Here is a 16,936-nt window from a genome sequence, read left to right as displayed (position 1 = left end):
ATTTCACTACGAGTTAAATGGAGTAGTTTTTTAGTTACTGCAGGGTTTGGGCAGATAAACTGTTTAGCTTGTCTACAACCCTGTGTTTGATTCCAACGGGATACTATTTCTAGCTTTTCCCATGTCATCGGTTCAGAAACGGTTCAGGACCAATAAATTGCTGAGCTGATCCTTGTCTTGCTAGGTTGTCAGCAAATTCATTGCCCTCGATTCCGCAGAGAGCGGGCACCCAAAGTAATAAAACTATGTTTTGGCGGGAGAGCTCCCTCAATACTGTGCTGTCCTCCCAAACTAATTTGGACACCCATTTGGCGGACTTGAGTCCCAGTAGTCCTAGTTGGCTGTCCGTAAAGATACAGATTTTCGCCTGCCTGTACTTTCGTTTCAAGGATATTGTGGCACAGATGTATATTGCATATACTTCTGCTTGAAAAACTGTGGGCCACTTTCCTAATGAGATAGTTTCCCTGATGCCCGGTCCGTAGACTCCGGAGCCTGTGCAGGCCCCCATTTTTGAACCATCTGTAAAGAAGCAGATAGTTCCAGATGGAAGATCGGGCCCTCCATTATTCCACATTGAGCGATCTGTTTCAATCACCTCATATGGAACTTCTATATTAGGCCTGGCTTCCATGCAGTCAGAGACTGGAGTTACTAAGGGTGTCAGATTGAACTCCCGAAGAATGCGAAGATGACCGATTTGATCACCTTCGAGTATATTTTTACTCCTTTGCAACCGTAGTGCGCCGAACTCTACTTCCTTCTTCACATCACATGAAGATGCAAAGGCAGTAAGCATAGCATTGCCTCCATGGCTGCAGTAGGTGTTGTACGCATGGCACTGGTAACTGTAAGATAGGCCAGGCGCTGAACTTTGTTTGATTTAGCTTGGGCTGTCACCTCATTCACCTTTGGCCACTATACGACTGCAGCATTGATTATCGTAGGCCGTGCAATGCAATTCTCTTGTGAGCACCATGTTATGGTGCAGCATGTTATGGTGTTTAGAGCTCCTTGCAAGCGACTTGACAATATTGCGTCAAACTTTTCTCTGACGATGAGTACAACGTCGTCGGCCTAAGCAATGGTCTCATAACCAAGCTGTGATAGCTTGTGAAGGAGTTCGTCGGGGGAGACAACTCCTCCCTGTGGATATCCTTTGATCACCGAAATCGTTACCGACGTATCTTCTAATGATGCTGTAATTTCTCTGCTCGAGAGCATTGATTGAATCCAGCTCATTATAGTGTGGTCGATTCCCTTTTGACAGAGAGCCGTATTAATTGACACGAAGGACGTGTTATCGAAAGCGCCTTCAATATCAAGAAAAGCACAAAGATAGGTAGATAGTTGGTGCAAAACATGTCTAACGTTCGTTATGCCTACCATACGTTATGCGTTTCACACATTATGCCTATCGTCGACTATTGCTAACGTCCATTACGCCTAACGTTCGTATGCCTGTCATCCGTAAGCCTAATGGGGTACACAACTTCATGCATGAAACATAACTTAAAGCTAAATAATACCAATAACAACCCCATCAAAAATAATTAATCCTTCTCCGAACTTAAGGAGATTTATTCGTTTAGCCACAGTTCGTCCCGGTCTTTCCTAATTAAAATTGGACCTTTTAATTTCGTTCACAGAGAACTTCTAATTAGATTTTAGTATACGCTTATGCAGTTTATCAGTTCTAAGCTTTCAAACAGGTGTTTTCCCGCCTTTGAGAAATATTTAAGACCACGATTATTCTAAATTATAAAAACTAATAAAATAACATAAAATTAGCATTTCATCAGTCTTTCGTCAGGGAAATTCCCTTAGTTAGTCATTCATCTCAGATTTACATAATTGTCAGCATTAAATCACTGCATTTTTGTGCAATCTAAAATGAAAATCGCAAAACGTTCCTGAGCAATCCGAGTTCAGCACACATCATTCCCGTCAAACGTAAGGTACCTCTGAATTCACTCTATTTCCGTTCGGATTCTCAGAATGACAACACCATTCGACAGTAACATCGACTTTTGGTCTTCCATTTGTTCTTCCAGCAATAACACACACAAAAAATAACAACGGCAACAGACTTTCTGCGGGTAGCTAGCGGCCTCCGCGCATAGACCAAAAAAAACACAAACGACTGACTGGAAAGAATGCAGCAGATCTCTACGTGGAGTTTTATTTATTTTATTTTCGTTTTTCGCCATCATTCCACCTACATTCGAAACTGGATCGCGAACGCGAAACAACACAAACTGCATTAAGGCTGCTGCTGCTGCACTAAGAACAAAAAAAGAATAACTTAAGCATAAAGTATTCGCCTTACGGAGAAAAATGTGCAACCACGCCATCATCCAACACGGCGGCGATGGTCTACCTACGGGTAGGGTGGCTAGGGGTTGTTAATTTGACAGTTTATCTATGAACAATTCCAATTAGTTGGCGAATCCTAATTTCAATTTAGTATAAAATAAAACTTTAACCTGAACAGTTTAGTTAATAATTTCGTTAATTGAATTCTTGCCACCCTATTGCGGTGCATTTGCATTGCGGTTGATGCTGTCCATCGCCGGCCGTGTCTTTCGGTAGTTGTAGATCTGTGCACAGAAAGCTACACGAAATAAGGTTTTAAGCGAACCCGGCGTAGCGGACAAGTCATCGGATGTTTGCTGTTGTTACTTGCAAACTGGAACCGTGCATTATGCATTCCTATTGAGAGGAAATACATCACCGTACATCGAAGTCCGCCTCGTGTTTCCCCCACTATAGTAGCGGAACCCACGGCCACCCAGTCTTAGACGACCGGACATGGCTTTCAACTTGGTCAAAGCTTAATTTATAGGTTTTAAGCACTCGGACCGATTATTGGTTCACTGAACCGGTTAAGCCGCAGACTGCGTCCAACTCGATTTGCGTGCGTGCAACCGCAAAACACCGAACTCCGGGCATATTGCAAAATTTATCTCGACAAGCCATGCCATCGCGACCGCAGACCGCGACCGGGTCCTGCTGCAGAGTGCATTTCATTTTTTACCGTCCGAAAAAAAACGTCTCCGCGACAGACTGACACAGAAAATTGTGCCACGAAGCACCGAAAAACTGGTTCGCCCCCGTACGGGAGCGAGGCCTACGAATTCGGACTGCCATCGAGATAGAATTTATGTGCGATTCTCGAACAAACCATGCCAACCAGAGAGGACGTTATCGTTGGTGTTGCGAGCCAAAATTAAAATGGCTCACGTGAGCGGCACGGCACGAAGGAACGAAACTGCGTGACCACTTGGACGGACAGACAAACCGCTACTTGCAGAGGCGTTTTCCGTTCGACAAATGCAGGTTTTTCACCGGGCGATGGCCTCGGCGCAATGCAAATATTTGGTGATTAATAATTGTCCAGTTCCAGTCTGATTCTAACAATTTTGCCAAACTCATAAAAACCCTAAAACGCTCATGTCACTTTCCCACGATCAGGCCAATGCAAACGAAGAATGACCACCTAATAGAAAAGTCATTTCATTTTCAGCGAAAAAAGCTCGGCACCTTCTGCCGGTGCCATAAAACATGGCGCAACTCCTAAATAACCTTCAACGAGCCACAGAACTGACCGGAAAGAAATTTCAGCGCATGAGTTCATCGAAGAATGACGACAGCACCGGCACGGCAGGTCGGATTCCTGCTAAGGCAGAATAGTAGCTATATAATGTGGGCAAAAAAATAAGAATGTTCGAAGCTCAGAAACACTCCCGGAGAAAAGCTGCAGAACCAGAATTTCGCTATCATCCAGTGCGATCATTCAACCAGCTCAGCCGCGCGCTATTCCGGCACCCTTCGTGGTCTGCGAACCGAGTAACGTCGGACGGTCCGAGTATGGGCTGCGCTTGAAGGTAATAAAATGCGAGTGTAGAATCATTATATGATTCCATATAATGGATTCCAGAACCGCCGTCTTCTTGAGCGAAGTGGAATTTTTGCTAGCTTTCGCTTTCATACTATAATTAGTTGCAAAAAAGTAATCTGTTTTTATCGCAGAGTAAAGCCACAGATTTCCTGTACTTTACAATGAAATCGCCAGTGTGGGAATAAACTTGGCTCGTTTCAAACTCTGTTTTAGTAAAAGGTAGTTAGTTCCAATGCGACCAAAAATGTGGTAAAATAATAAACCAACCAACAAGACGAATTCAAGTTGACAACATTCTCTTGCAAGTTTTCGTTTGTTCGACGTTCTAAACTTGTCATCAACCGGTGACATTGGCGAAAAACCAGTCCTCTTTGGGGCAGCTACAAAGTCACACACACAGCAACCAACTAACAGCAGTACCTACTGTTAACGAACCAACCAATACAAAGGAGTTACTCACTTCGACAACCGAAGTTGGAAGTTGGAAAGAAGACAAGCAACAATAACAAACCGAAACTTTGCCCAAACTTCTCGTCAGTTCGGTTGTGCGGACTAAAACCACCCTCACTTTACCGGCTAGTTCTGTTATCTTCTACACAAACGCAAATTTCTTTAACCGAAACCGTCTTTCAAATCCGCCTCGAATCTCGAAAGGGGCTTAGCTAGGCGCCTGCTTTTCGCTCTCCTCGATACACGACGAGGTGGAGTGGACCCTTTCACCCGTTTACCCACCCAACAGCAACCGAAGACCGTGCCGTGTGGTACGCTCTTGCGTGTCCACCATTCGCGAGGAGAAAAGAAGTTAGAACGAACCCAGAGAGCAAGTTGCATTTTACCCACACTAGCACGACTCGACACAACATACCAACACCGGTGTGTGATGGCCACCACACCGGTAAGCTTCTCGCACAGGTGTTGACTGCGATAAGTGAAATGGAGTTCCTGCAATCGAGCCAACAGTAGGTAGGCACCACCGAGTTCCGATCGATCGGGAATCAAGAAAAGGAAAATAGCTTCTCCTTGGAATGGCCAATAAATCGGGATCGAAAAACAAAGTTGAACCTTTTGACTCTAACCTGTAATGGAACCGTTTTTATTCTAAGTTTGTGTTAGCCTGATTAAGTGAAATTGTTTAGTCTTTTTTAGGGTTAAATAGAATATCTCGTAAGCAAATTAACACTTTCATGTTAACCAAGATAAACTTTGGATTATTTAGGGTTCACTTTAACAGCATGTCGCGTTGTGTTGAACTCGTACGAACCGGTATAAACCAGATTAAAAAGCATGCTCGCTTTTCATGAGTTTTTTAAAAGATTTTTTATAAATATGCAATATTGAGAATACTGTTGGAGAAAGATTTAGATCATTGAATCAGGTTGGGTCTAATTGCAGAATTTAATTTTAATTTAATTGTTCCACTAAGCCCGGAGCCAACACTACATTGATCCAACGAATTTCCATATCCGCGATCGAATCCCGCATTAGACTTCGAACCTATGACGGGTCTTGGCAGACATGGACCTCCAGATTTATTTACCGAACCGGGCATCGCTTTACCTACAAATGGACCACGAACGCTCAATTAATAATTAAATTCGTTGTCGCCCCCCTTTGTATCCTTGGGACACTAGGAACCTTGAATCAATTACAAGCGGACATTTTTGACATCACCAATATAGGTCATGTCGCATACCAATAAACATCAGCATTGGACCGAAACGCGATTACCGATTCATCTCATATTTCTTAGGGGCCATATGACCGTTTCCAGGTCAGGTATGTAAAAATTTGGACTAGATAAAAAGAGGACTCGAAGATCTAACATCGCAGCAGCACCAAATGAAAAAGAAACGCAAATAATAATTGCATTCCAACTTCGTACTTTAGCTCGGTATTACCCGGTAACACAGTCAGTGCTGTGATAGAGGGTAATCGCAGGTAGTAGTAGTCGGCTATCAAGTTTTAAGTTCTCTATTAAAGGCGAGGAAGAGGATTAAACAGCTAATGGCAATGCAAAGCCTAGGTCTGTGATGTCCAGGCCAAATCAGATCGCCTCATGAATGCCGCGTGCCGCAATAACCTCTGGCCATTCTTGCGCATAAAAAAAAGTATGCGGTAGCGAAAAATCAGCACAAGATTTAAACCGGCAAGCATTCAGATCCACAACCTACACGTAGCATTACGACTCAACTGAGTGACCCCTGTGTCATCTAAAAATTTAATCATAAAAGTCCATCATCTCGCAAATCCATCCGCGTGCCGCTGCGAATCATTTGTAAGGGCCACAATTGGGCCATTACTGGCCTAGGTGCTACATTCCGTTTTCGGAACTTGATCTTCTGATTTTATCCGACAGACTGTGCAGCCAGTTGTTAGAAAACAGGACAACAGGCTCCACCCTAGATTAATATGCGATAAACTTTTATAAAAATAATTACAAACTAAACGATGGTTAATCTCAGGCATGGCCGCACCGTTAGCGAACACGTAGAAATGTAATGTAATGTTCGTGTAATAGTGGTATTATGTCGGGGGATAGTACTTGAAGACAATTTAAATGCACAATTTATCAGTTTACAATTAAGCTGTAATGATATGGTGCGCCGTTAATATATCTGAAATATTGCTTTTCCTGACATTAGTCGATGCTCCTATAGTAGTGGTGATATTCCTCTAATAGTGTAAAAGAATCCTACAATACCTAGTGGTATTTTGTTTACCACCCTTTAAAACACTCGCTGTGACCATGGCAACAGGTAATAACAGCGTAGGTTTATTAAAACTCTATGGTTTGTTATGAATTTTCACACTATAGCACAAAAATTGTATATTTGTATCTGCTAAAATTATGAAATTCTTTGATTTTAAGTCACCGAAAGATCACTATCTTCACTACTAAACTTGAAGATAAAATTATGAAATGTTTATACTATTATTGGTACATCTACCCTAATTATTAAAATTAATTGTTTTTCTGTCGAAAAGTTAATTTGTAACAAAATAAAAGGTGTTCACGGTAAAATTGCAACAGAAAAAATTAATACGCAAAATTCCAGTTTCCAGGGTATCAAATGAAACAATTAAACTTCGTTTTAGCGTCTTTAATTTATTCAATTTCGCCTCCGTATCTGAAGTGCCCTTGCTTTGGCCTTAATTCCACCCATGAGTATCTTTTTTAATTTACTTGTATATAACTACAGTAGGATTTGGAATTTGACAACAAATGCGTGTCGCCTATGTTGCCAAAATCGAAACCGTGCCAAAATTGAGACCCTTTTTGCAACCATTTTATGTTTAAAAAGTCTGCCAAGAGCTATCCGTCCGGTGCAAATAAGTCTTTGACACCCTGCGGTAAGACGTAGTCCTACGGCAAAAAAATATTGTTCGAAACCACATAACTTTTTTTCATGAACATACTGAGGGCATAATTTTTTCGTCATTTAAAGCATGTATGTTATAAAAAAAACCGCGGTAATTCGAAATTTATTTTCGTTACGTTATATCGAAGTTACGTTAGATCAAAGCAAAAACTAAATTTATTCCTATTCCAAGGAAATTGATGCAAATGCAAATAAAAGGAGAACCTTTCAAAACGTTGACTTTCAAATTTTATGATGACTGGCCTTGTAGTTTGAAAGATAAATTAAGAAATGCGAAGAAGCGAAACGTTTATAAAGATTTTGTTATTTGGAATTTGACAATCTAAAAAACGGAATTGTATCACAACTTACAAAATTTAAAAAACAGAAATAATTTTCGCACAACAACATTGCGAGCTCACACCACTTTCCAAAGAAAACTACTGTTTTTCGTCTATAAAATACAAACATTTTCATCAGGACATTTTCGAAGGAAGATAATTAAATAGTTAAACAAGTATAACTGCCATTAAAATATTTTATGACTCATTTTAACGATAAATCGTGTGCAAAATTTTAGACAAACATTGATTTTAGACTGACTTTTTACAAACAAATCATTATATTTCGCCAATCATTAGAGATAGAGAGATACTGTATTTCACAGGATTATTTTAGTATTGGCTACAACTTTTTACAACTTTGAAAATCCCATATTTTTCTGCACACATTGAAAACTTTTCTGAATCACCTAATATGTGGAAACATAAATCATGTAAAAATAAATTGTTCTTAGTTTATCGATACGGAATCAAACTCTTTTACTTACTTTTCTTCAAGAAGAGCAAATGCTAAATCTGAAAACTGATTCGAACTGGGAGCTGCAAGTTCCAATCTAACCTTCTCTTAGTAATTTTTTTTTGTTCAATATCAATATTCACTTTAAATAATATTTTATTCTTCAGATTAACAGTTTACTTTCCCAAAAAATACCTCTAATTCTAATGTTAAAAATTCTAAATATTTTACTATAAAATTCTGAATTCTATGTTAAAAAATGCAAGAAATCGATTGGTGATAGTCCCATCTTGTGCAGATTTCGGAAAGTGGTTTATTTCGTCCTATTATCCCCAAAAATTACGATAAAAGCTTAATTACAGTATAAAACTTATTTGCCGCCGTGAAATTGGGCTGGTACCGAATGGCCGAATCACGAAAGGCCGAATCTCGAAAGGCCGAATCACGAAAGGCCGAATCCCGAATGGCCAAACCTTAGTCTAATGTTATATAAAAAAATCTCGAAAGGCCGAATTTTCCCGGAATGCCTAAATCATCAAAATTTTTATTGCTCATTTTGTGAGACCTTACACATTTTCTAATAAATTTTTTCATCTGTTACTCTCCGCGAATTTCAAACATCCCCCTGAAAAACCTTTAAAATTTACCCCTCTATTGCCTTTTGTCCAACTCACAGCTCTGTGATGAGGTGAAGGAAAAAAGCTTTTCGTAAAATTTTGTACCTTCATTTCAGAAAAACAGGACATACTCTGCGCCTTATTTTTTATTTTGGTAGATAGAGTATAGATGATTGATAGTTGTTTCTTCCCTTAAGCACGAAAGATTTGCGTTTATTATAGCGAGGCCTATTTATCGTGTTTCCTAGATGATTCAGGGCGAGACGGTGCCGCGAGTGTGCGCCGGTGACCCGCCGTTGGAAACGCCGGCCATTGCGGGGGGGCAGCCCCCCCCCCCCGCTGAAACCACTACTATTTAGGTGCATGAATTTTCCTAGGTTTAGTGACTAGTTGGGATTATCCCTTAGTTAAGTCCAAACGAGCGGCTGCGAGTAAGGACAGCGTATGCCCAACATTTGTGCAGGCTGAAGGCCGTGATTTTCGGCCGAATATGACGTTCGGCCATACGTGTTTCAGCCTTTTATGATTCGGCCATTCGTGATTCGGTCGTTCGTGATTAGGCCATTAGATATATTATGCCATTTGTTATTTCGGCCATTCGTGATTTGGCCATTTGTGTTTCGGCCATTCGTAGATAATCCGTGAAATGAGCTCAAATAGCGTTCAAATGCCATCAACACATCAGTAGAACCAAATCCCATCCATTCCATACTGTGCGAAATGCAAGAATAGTCCATTTTGCCCAATTCACCCCCAAATACATAATAAAACCTAATTAAAGTGACTAAAACTAATTCTAATGCCGGAGAAAAAACTCGAATAGAACCAATTCATTTGAAAACCATCAGGAGAATTGAATGTCATCGATTTCGTACCATGATGAATTCACAATCGGTCCGGTTTTGCCTGATACTCTCCTAGGTCCAAAAACACGTTCATTTGCTGTTGCGAAAAAAATGCGTGATTTTTCAACGATCGTATCTTTAGAGAAGTTTTTCATAAAATACAGCTCATCCTTTTAAATTATTAGGGTGATCATAAATTCATCTATCAGGGTGATACAAACTTTTGTTTTTTTGTATACGTCCAAAAAAATTTTTTCTTCAAAAAAATTGTAGAACACATTAAACTTTGCTGAACACAGTAACTATCTTTTACTAGTTGCGAGATATAATAATTTAATCAATTTTGCCCAATAACCTTACATCCAATTTTTTTATTGCTTTCAACTGTTCCCCAAAGTTATTCAGTATGTCAAAGACCCCGGCCTTTGAGTTAGTTTTAAAGCGATTACATAGTTAGGTTTTACTAAACTATGTATTTAGGGATGATGTTTTGAACATTTAGAAGCTATTTGAGGCAGGCTTCATTCTCGGTTTTTTGCTCAGTAGATGCTCATTCGACTGCAGCGCCTCAACGAAACAGAATTCGAAAAAGTGCTGTAAAAGGCAATTGTAGAGTTAATTATTATCTACATTTTATTGTTGAAGAAAGCATAGTCCATAGCTATTTATTTATTTTTATTTATCTATCTTTTGTATTTACGGCGCTATTGGGCTGCTACCTCGTTGGTAGCAAAAAGAGCGCTCATTTGGCCGCCAACGGGGTAGCAACCGCATAGCGCCGTAAATACAATAGATGGAACTATACTTTCTTCAACAATTTTGTAGATAATAATTGACTACCATTTCCCCTTACACTACTTTTTCGAATTTTGTTTAGTTGAAGCATTGCAGTAAAATGAGCATCTACTGAGCAAAAAACTGAAAATGAAGCCTGATTTAGGTCATTTCACGAGCGGCAGAGAAGTTTCTATATCATTTAACTAGCTTTTATTATGATTTTTGGGGAACACAAGAATGGACCACAGTAGTGTTCCGATTTTGTCAGCTACCGATTTTGTCTACCCCCGATTTTATCAGCTTTTTATCCCGATTTTGTCAGCCTATAAATTTTGCTTTTGTGCTTTTAAACATTATTTAAAAAACTTTTTAGCCTGCTTGCAACTATTCTAATTTTCTCTGGGGCGAGTTTTTGAATAAAATGATGCCTTTTTGCGAGTTATTCGGGGCCAACATTAGGGTATTTTTATAGTAAAAGTTATATAGTTCCTAAACAAGCAAAGATAGAGGTACACTATATTCAGCAATGTTGTGTGTTTTTACTATTTGTACAACTTTGTAAAATCGGAAAAAGTCATACGGCTAAAATAGAAAAACTGATTTTACGATTCTTTCATTTATGAGAAATAGGATTTTTCTATCTTTGCTGTAGAGATAGAAGGTTACTATCTTCAGCAAAAATTTTTGTAATAATATTCTGTAAAACTTTGCAGGAAACATCAATGTGTTATATTGAAACTGAAGAACAATCAATTTTTTATTTCACTTTTAGGGGGATTAATCAAAATTTGAATTCCGCTGGACGATAGAACTTTTAATTTTAGGAAACTTTTCCAAATGTTCCATAAACTTAAAACCAAGTTTCCCCGCTCTAAGCTAATGTGCACCAAAAAAGTTCCTGGACCAGTGTGCTGTGCAGTAGTTAGTAGAAGTCTTCGATATTTCAAGGTCTTAAGTCTTGAATTTTGAAAAAAATTTCGAAAAAAATTTTCCCCGATTTTGTCAGATTCCCTATTTTGTCAGCCCAAAATTCAACATGGGGCTGATAAAATCGGAAAATTACTGTATCATCAATCGATCTCTTGCATTTTTACATAGGAATAGGTATCTTGTGAGATTCCAAACCAGCGGCTTCTAATTATTGGGATTACGAGCTCGTTTTTGCCCATTGTGCATTGTTTGAACTCCTTCTTCTTCGTGCTAGAAGCGTTAGCACTCATTTTTCGAGTTCTTTAGGCTATTGAACCCACAGCCAATTGATTTTATACAAAAAATGTTGGCTCAAGTTCAACAAACTTTTATTTTGTTCCCTGATTTTTAAAGCCAATTTCAAAGGGTAGGATTTGCGTCTAAACAAAAATATCAAAAATTTATTCTCAAAAAAATAGTTGATTTTACGCAGAATTTTTACAAGTTTTATCAAAATCGCGTTAATTTTAAATTAAAATTCGGAATATCACCTTAGCAACGATTGGTTTTCATTCGATTTTTTCAGCGCTTCGTTTATTACCGTTTCATCAATACCAAAATATTTATTAAAGAGCTTACTTGTTCTACTTCAGTCACAGACGTCACATCAGGATATCATTGAGTGACATCTCGTGAGCGCTGAAAATTTGTGATCAATAGAAACATTCTTTGGCAGTTAAGATCTTTGCTATATCACAACACGCAAAACCGTTAACTGCATGCGTTTGTATAGAAATAAATCCAAATCAGTTATGTTAAGCAGTCACGAGTCTGTAAGCTAACAATAACATAACTTCTAAATACGTTGCATAACAATCTTACGTAGAAGAGTAGAAAATAGAAACACTGTCGTTATATAAAACAATGTCACTGCGCAATGTTTACAGTTTTGCAGAAGTAATGCTATTATACAAATTCAATCAAGTTGAATAGTGATCATAACAACCAATTTGTACTACAATACATGCTAACTCTATTGCAAACCCCACTGATAACACTAGAATTTTGTGCTAACAAATATGTTTTCAAATGCGTTTTCCTAATGATGGAATTAAAAATTCAAATTAACTGTTCAACTGTAACCAGCAGAAATCGTTTCAATCAGTTCATAAAAGTCAAAAAGCTCAATATAAGGTCTCATAGCTATAGATTTGCAAAGTTATCTAATTTACAGGGTAAATGAAACCACATGTCAGAGGAAGGAAAAGTGTTTGACCTTCCTCTTCGTTGAACCGAATCGCCAACACCCACCCACCGTTACTCTGAACACATTCTACAGCCGGAATGTGTTCTGAACAGAAACAGCTTTTATTATGCAATTATACACAAATTATGCCTACATCATTGAATAATAAGGGGGACTTACAATTCACGACGTCTTCGACGGTTCACACATTAGCAGTCCACCGTGGCAAAGAGTTTCGCTTTCATAAAGTATTCCACTCGAACGTACACGTTAATCCAACAGAAACAATAAAAACGCCACTCGGTTCAATCAATTAGTAAACATTCACTCGAACACTAGTACAAATTGTTTTAAAAATTCTTTACACCTTGCGGCTTACCAAACGACCTGTATACACAGAAAACAAGTTATCGATACATATTTACAAACACTTTTCGTTGCCCATTGATTGATGCTAATTGAACAAAAAGCACTGCTGCACTACTGCACATTTGGCTGCTTCAGAGGTTTGTTTCTTCTGCCGCCCGGCCACTACCCATCCATCGATCCGGCCCTTTGTGCATTCGGCGTTCATTCAATTCGCCAGTATGTTACCGCTGCTGCCTTTCGGCCGTTCGGCTCGCTGGCACAAAACAGAACGCGAATCAAAACAACCGCACAATTCAACGCACAACTGTCGATCGATGGCGGCTCCTTACTTGACAGTCGGTGCAAAAATCGTCCACTTTGCAAGTAGTTTTCGTTTTCATGTTCTTTTCCCCCCACGGTTGGCGCACGAAAGCACTAAAGAACTGGACATCCAGCGCAAAGTTCCATCACTCACACAGAGTTCTGTCGGGTTTCCTTTCTGATAGGGGGGGTCCCAGCAAACTCAATGCAGGTTTCGATCTTGCGAAGGCGATCAAATCTCTTGACAATTGACACTCTGAAATTTTTGGCTTTATTCCACTTCTACGAACAGCAAGACTATGTTCTAAAGACTATTGTCACGATAATATCCACCTACACTATCTTATCCATCGCGGTGAGTGGATCGGTAGTGATCGCGAATTTCTTCAGAACTTCACAGTTCGCATACTGGGCACTGCACACTCGATCCACGACAGAACTCACACATCTTCAGACGGAATAATCAATCTGCTGCTGCTGCCGCTTCTTCACACACAGGTATTTTCCTATCTTTGCTGTGCTACGCGGCTCCAGAGGAAAAGAAGATAACCAACAAAAACAAAACCACGAAACTGAAGAATGGAACAAAAGGAAAAGAGGTGAGAAAACTGGACTTGAACCCGGTATGCGCTGCGTCCAAACGCGATGAACCCTAAAAACGATCCAACAACGACGACATGCTACCGAGCACTGGCGAGTCTGCGGCCAAAATCACTTCGCGTCGCACACAGTGCGCAGGTCGGCAAACGATCTTCTCTTCCTTTCCATTCTGTTTTTGCTTTATTGCAGCAGCGGCGCGCTGCTAGCAAGTGAGCAACACAGCTTTAACAGCAGCAGCAGCGGGTGGAGAAACGAGAGCGAGCTTATGATCGCCAGGAAAAGGAGAGAAAAGCTTACACTCGGCCCGGCTGTTAGCACTCGAACGAAAGCTCTGGCGCGGGTGGTGGGTGGCTGATGGTTGGTTGGTTGGTTGCAAACGGGTGGCAAAGCTGCTCCCGACTGGACATCATCGGGAATTGCGCAGAGAACTTAGGCGCACAAATGGAGACGGCGAATGCTTCCAGCCGATTTGCTCATTCACGCAGGTACCGATCAAATGATGATTGAAAACTTACCTCGCTTTCATTGGACAAACATTACTTTTTCAATTTTATTAATGTTCACAGTGTTTCTGCTACCTCACACAGAAACTCAGTTTTACCAATCATAATGCATTTTGAGAAATTTAGTTAAGTTTTGTGTAGGATTACATGCAAGCATGTGCAGAGCCCAAAGGCTTTTAATTTTAGTAAACCCGTCTGTGCTGTGGCTTATAGTTTGCCTGAATTGTGTAACAGGATGTTACAGTGGCCGGTAGCATGCAACCGGAATATGAATAAAGATAAACAAGACACTGACAGCTTGCCACGGAAACGAAATTTGTTGTGCAAAATAGCTCAAATAAGTAATGTGACATTGGCGATCCTGCCAAACTTGAACCTTCGGTGTTTTTGTTTATCAATGACGCGTTGATGAAGGGATTGTAGAGGCAAAAAATAATCGAAACTCTTTCTTAAAGGTAAAAAAATGCTAATGATGATAAATTCTTTGAAAAAAAAAAAACTGAAAAAAACAACATTCATCGATATATTTGTAGAGTTTCGTCACAGCTCCACTCCGAGTGAGTCCGCACGGTCCGACTCTCTACACTAGACCAATCCGCCATTTCTGCTGAACCTAATATGTTCCACTTCGAGTCATGCAGATGTAGTTGCTAGCTGTTTTTATCCAAGCAACTACAGGGTGGCCAATTCAACTCGTTAAGCTTACGTATTATAAATAACACATCGTTACAATATTGAAGAAATTTTTTCGTTTTACTGTTGATACCGCTAATCGGTCGGCGCACACCTTCTTCAGTCACGGTTTTAGCTAAACGAATTCTTCTTAGAATTCTCCCTTTATCTTCAGCTTTTGCTTCATTGTCGTCCAACACTTTTCAATTCAACGAGTGTGGGAACAGTTGGGTGAACTCAGCCCTTATGCGATGCAATGTATCCCATTGTCGTTGTACCATCGGAGCACAACCTTATGGTAGCTGGCTAAATCTGATCCACTAGTTTCGCCAGCACCCAATTATTTTCTTTTCTCATTGTGAATGATTAATATCCCGGAGCCATTTTGATTTTAAACTGCGTTGTTTTTAAGCGACGCTGGTGGGAGTGCCACTATCGCCAAAATGAGGTGCCACATTTCTAAATGATCTAAGCTACGTAAGACTGCGTCTTAGGGCAAAATATGGCGTCATTCAAAAAATTTATACACTAGAAGTGGTCAGGTTTTGAACGTTAATAGGTCAACAATGTACTGATCGATTTTCAATATCTGTAAACCGATCAATCGGAAAATCTTCTACGCAGTAAAAGAAAGGAAAAAGGAAAAAAGAGATCCTATTTAACAAGTGACTGTTGGAATAAGCATAAATATCAAACAATTGACTAATTAACCAATTACAGGCAAGTACTTTTCTTTACCGGCTTACATGCATATACATGCAAAAATTGCTTTTAAACTAATGTCTTGCTAATGGGGCGGACGGTAGATTGGTGCATGTGAAAAGACGGAACAATTCTCAAAACGAGGAAGAATTACTTAGCCATCGTCTTATCTGAACATAGGTTTGGAGCGTGTAATTTGCTGCTTTGCCTCAGTTAGTTGCTTGCAATACTTTGCATAATTGGCACTGATTAGAGTAGGGCGGGGCATAAGGGCGATGTTTGAAGTTGTCATCAATTTTCGTGAGATATAAAGAAGGACAACAACAAAACTCAATGTCTTCACATTCAACTATAAATCATCTGGAATAATAAATAGTGTTATGCAAAATGAATTCTTCATTCTTCTGATCAAGTGCCGATTCGCACTTTTACCCCACTAGCTGGGCGAATACCGCGGGGCAAAAGTGCGAAGCTCGAATCCATGAAATTAGCACAGCAGTAGCTAACAAAACCATATTATCCTGAATCTGCGGTATGTTTCAGTAAGGAATATTCTCAATTTGCACCTTTCCTATTTCGTGCTGGTATATTGCAGCCTCCGTCAGATCGAAACTTTTCCAAATGTTTGTTTTTTGTTTCATCAACGGAAAAACATTGTTTTCCTTCGTCCAACATCTGGAGAAAACACAGTTTTCGCCGGATCTTCCATTTCTAGTATCTGCAATATAGTGTCTAAATCTGTATATAATTAGCTATACATTTTGGCCTCGTCCATGAATCGCACTTTTGCCCCGTCCGTGAATCGCACTTTTACCCCGCTAGACGATTGACGGGGTTTGACTAAATTACGGAAAAGCGAAATATATTTTGTAAATTCTTTTCACTGTATTTTCAAAAGAGATATGTGAGTGATGTAAAACGCTGCCACAAATTTTCAACAAGTAATTTCCTCCTGTTGATATCGTATTTGCCGTATAACGAAAAATTACAGCAAAACCGTTAAAATAAGATTTGCACATAACTCAGCAACTATGTTTCGTAAGCAACCAAAGTTTACGTTAGATTCAAGCTGTCAAAGCAGTCACCAATAGTCAATTTACTCGGAATCTACACCGATAAATCATTGAATCGCACTATTACCCCTTCTTACTCTATAGCTTGTTTTGATCCGCGGATTTCCCAGCTATGGGTAAAGAGGAAGGGTACACAACTTATTCAGCGTTGGTTGCTTCAATGACTCTCGCTTACTTAATTATCCGCTCTTTCCCCTTCACGCCTTGTCCCGTTGTGTTTAGATACTATCAACGCCTTTGTTTCATTACTTTCTTCTATCATCTT

The 16,936-nt window shown here is 39.6% G+C and overlaps 1 protein-coding gene across 4 annotated transcripts in view; it reads right to left on the bottom strand.

Moving 5' to 3' along the window:
• Positions 1–13,768, bottom strand: part of LOC128744285 (protein Shroom) — a 407,780-nt gene extending 394,012 nt beyond the window's left edge. For 3 of the 4 annotated variants that reach the window (XM_053841143.1, XM_053841145.1, XM_053841146.1), the window contains exon 1: positions 12,633–13,768. The gene's annotated coding sequence lies outside the window, so the exon portion shown is untranslated. The remainder of the gene's footprint in view (positions 1–12,632) is intronic. The other variant, XM_053841144.1, reaches the window with a different exon arrangement.
• Between the last annotated feature and the right edge of the window lie 3,168 nt (positions 13,769–16,936).

Source organism: Sabethes cyaneus, chromosome 3, assembly GCF_943734655.1.
Source record: "Sabethes cyaneus chromosome 3, idSabCyanKW18_F2, whole genome shotgun sequence".
NCBI classification, from domain to species: Eukaryota; Metazoa; Arthropoda; class Insecta; order Diptera; family Culicidae; genus Sabethes; species Sabethes cyaneus.
This window is presented reverse-complemented; position numbering and strand designations above follow the sequence as displayed.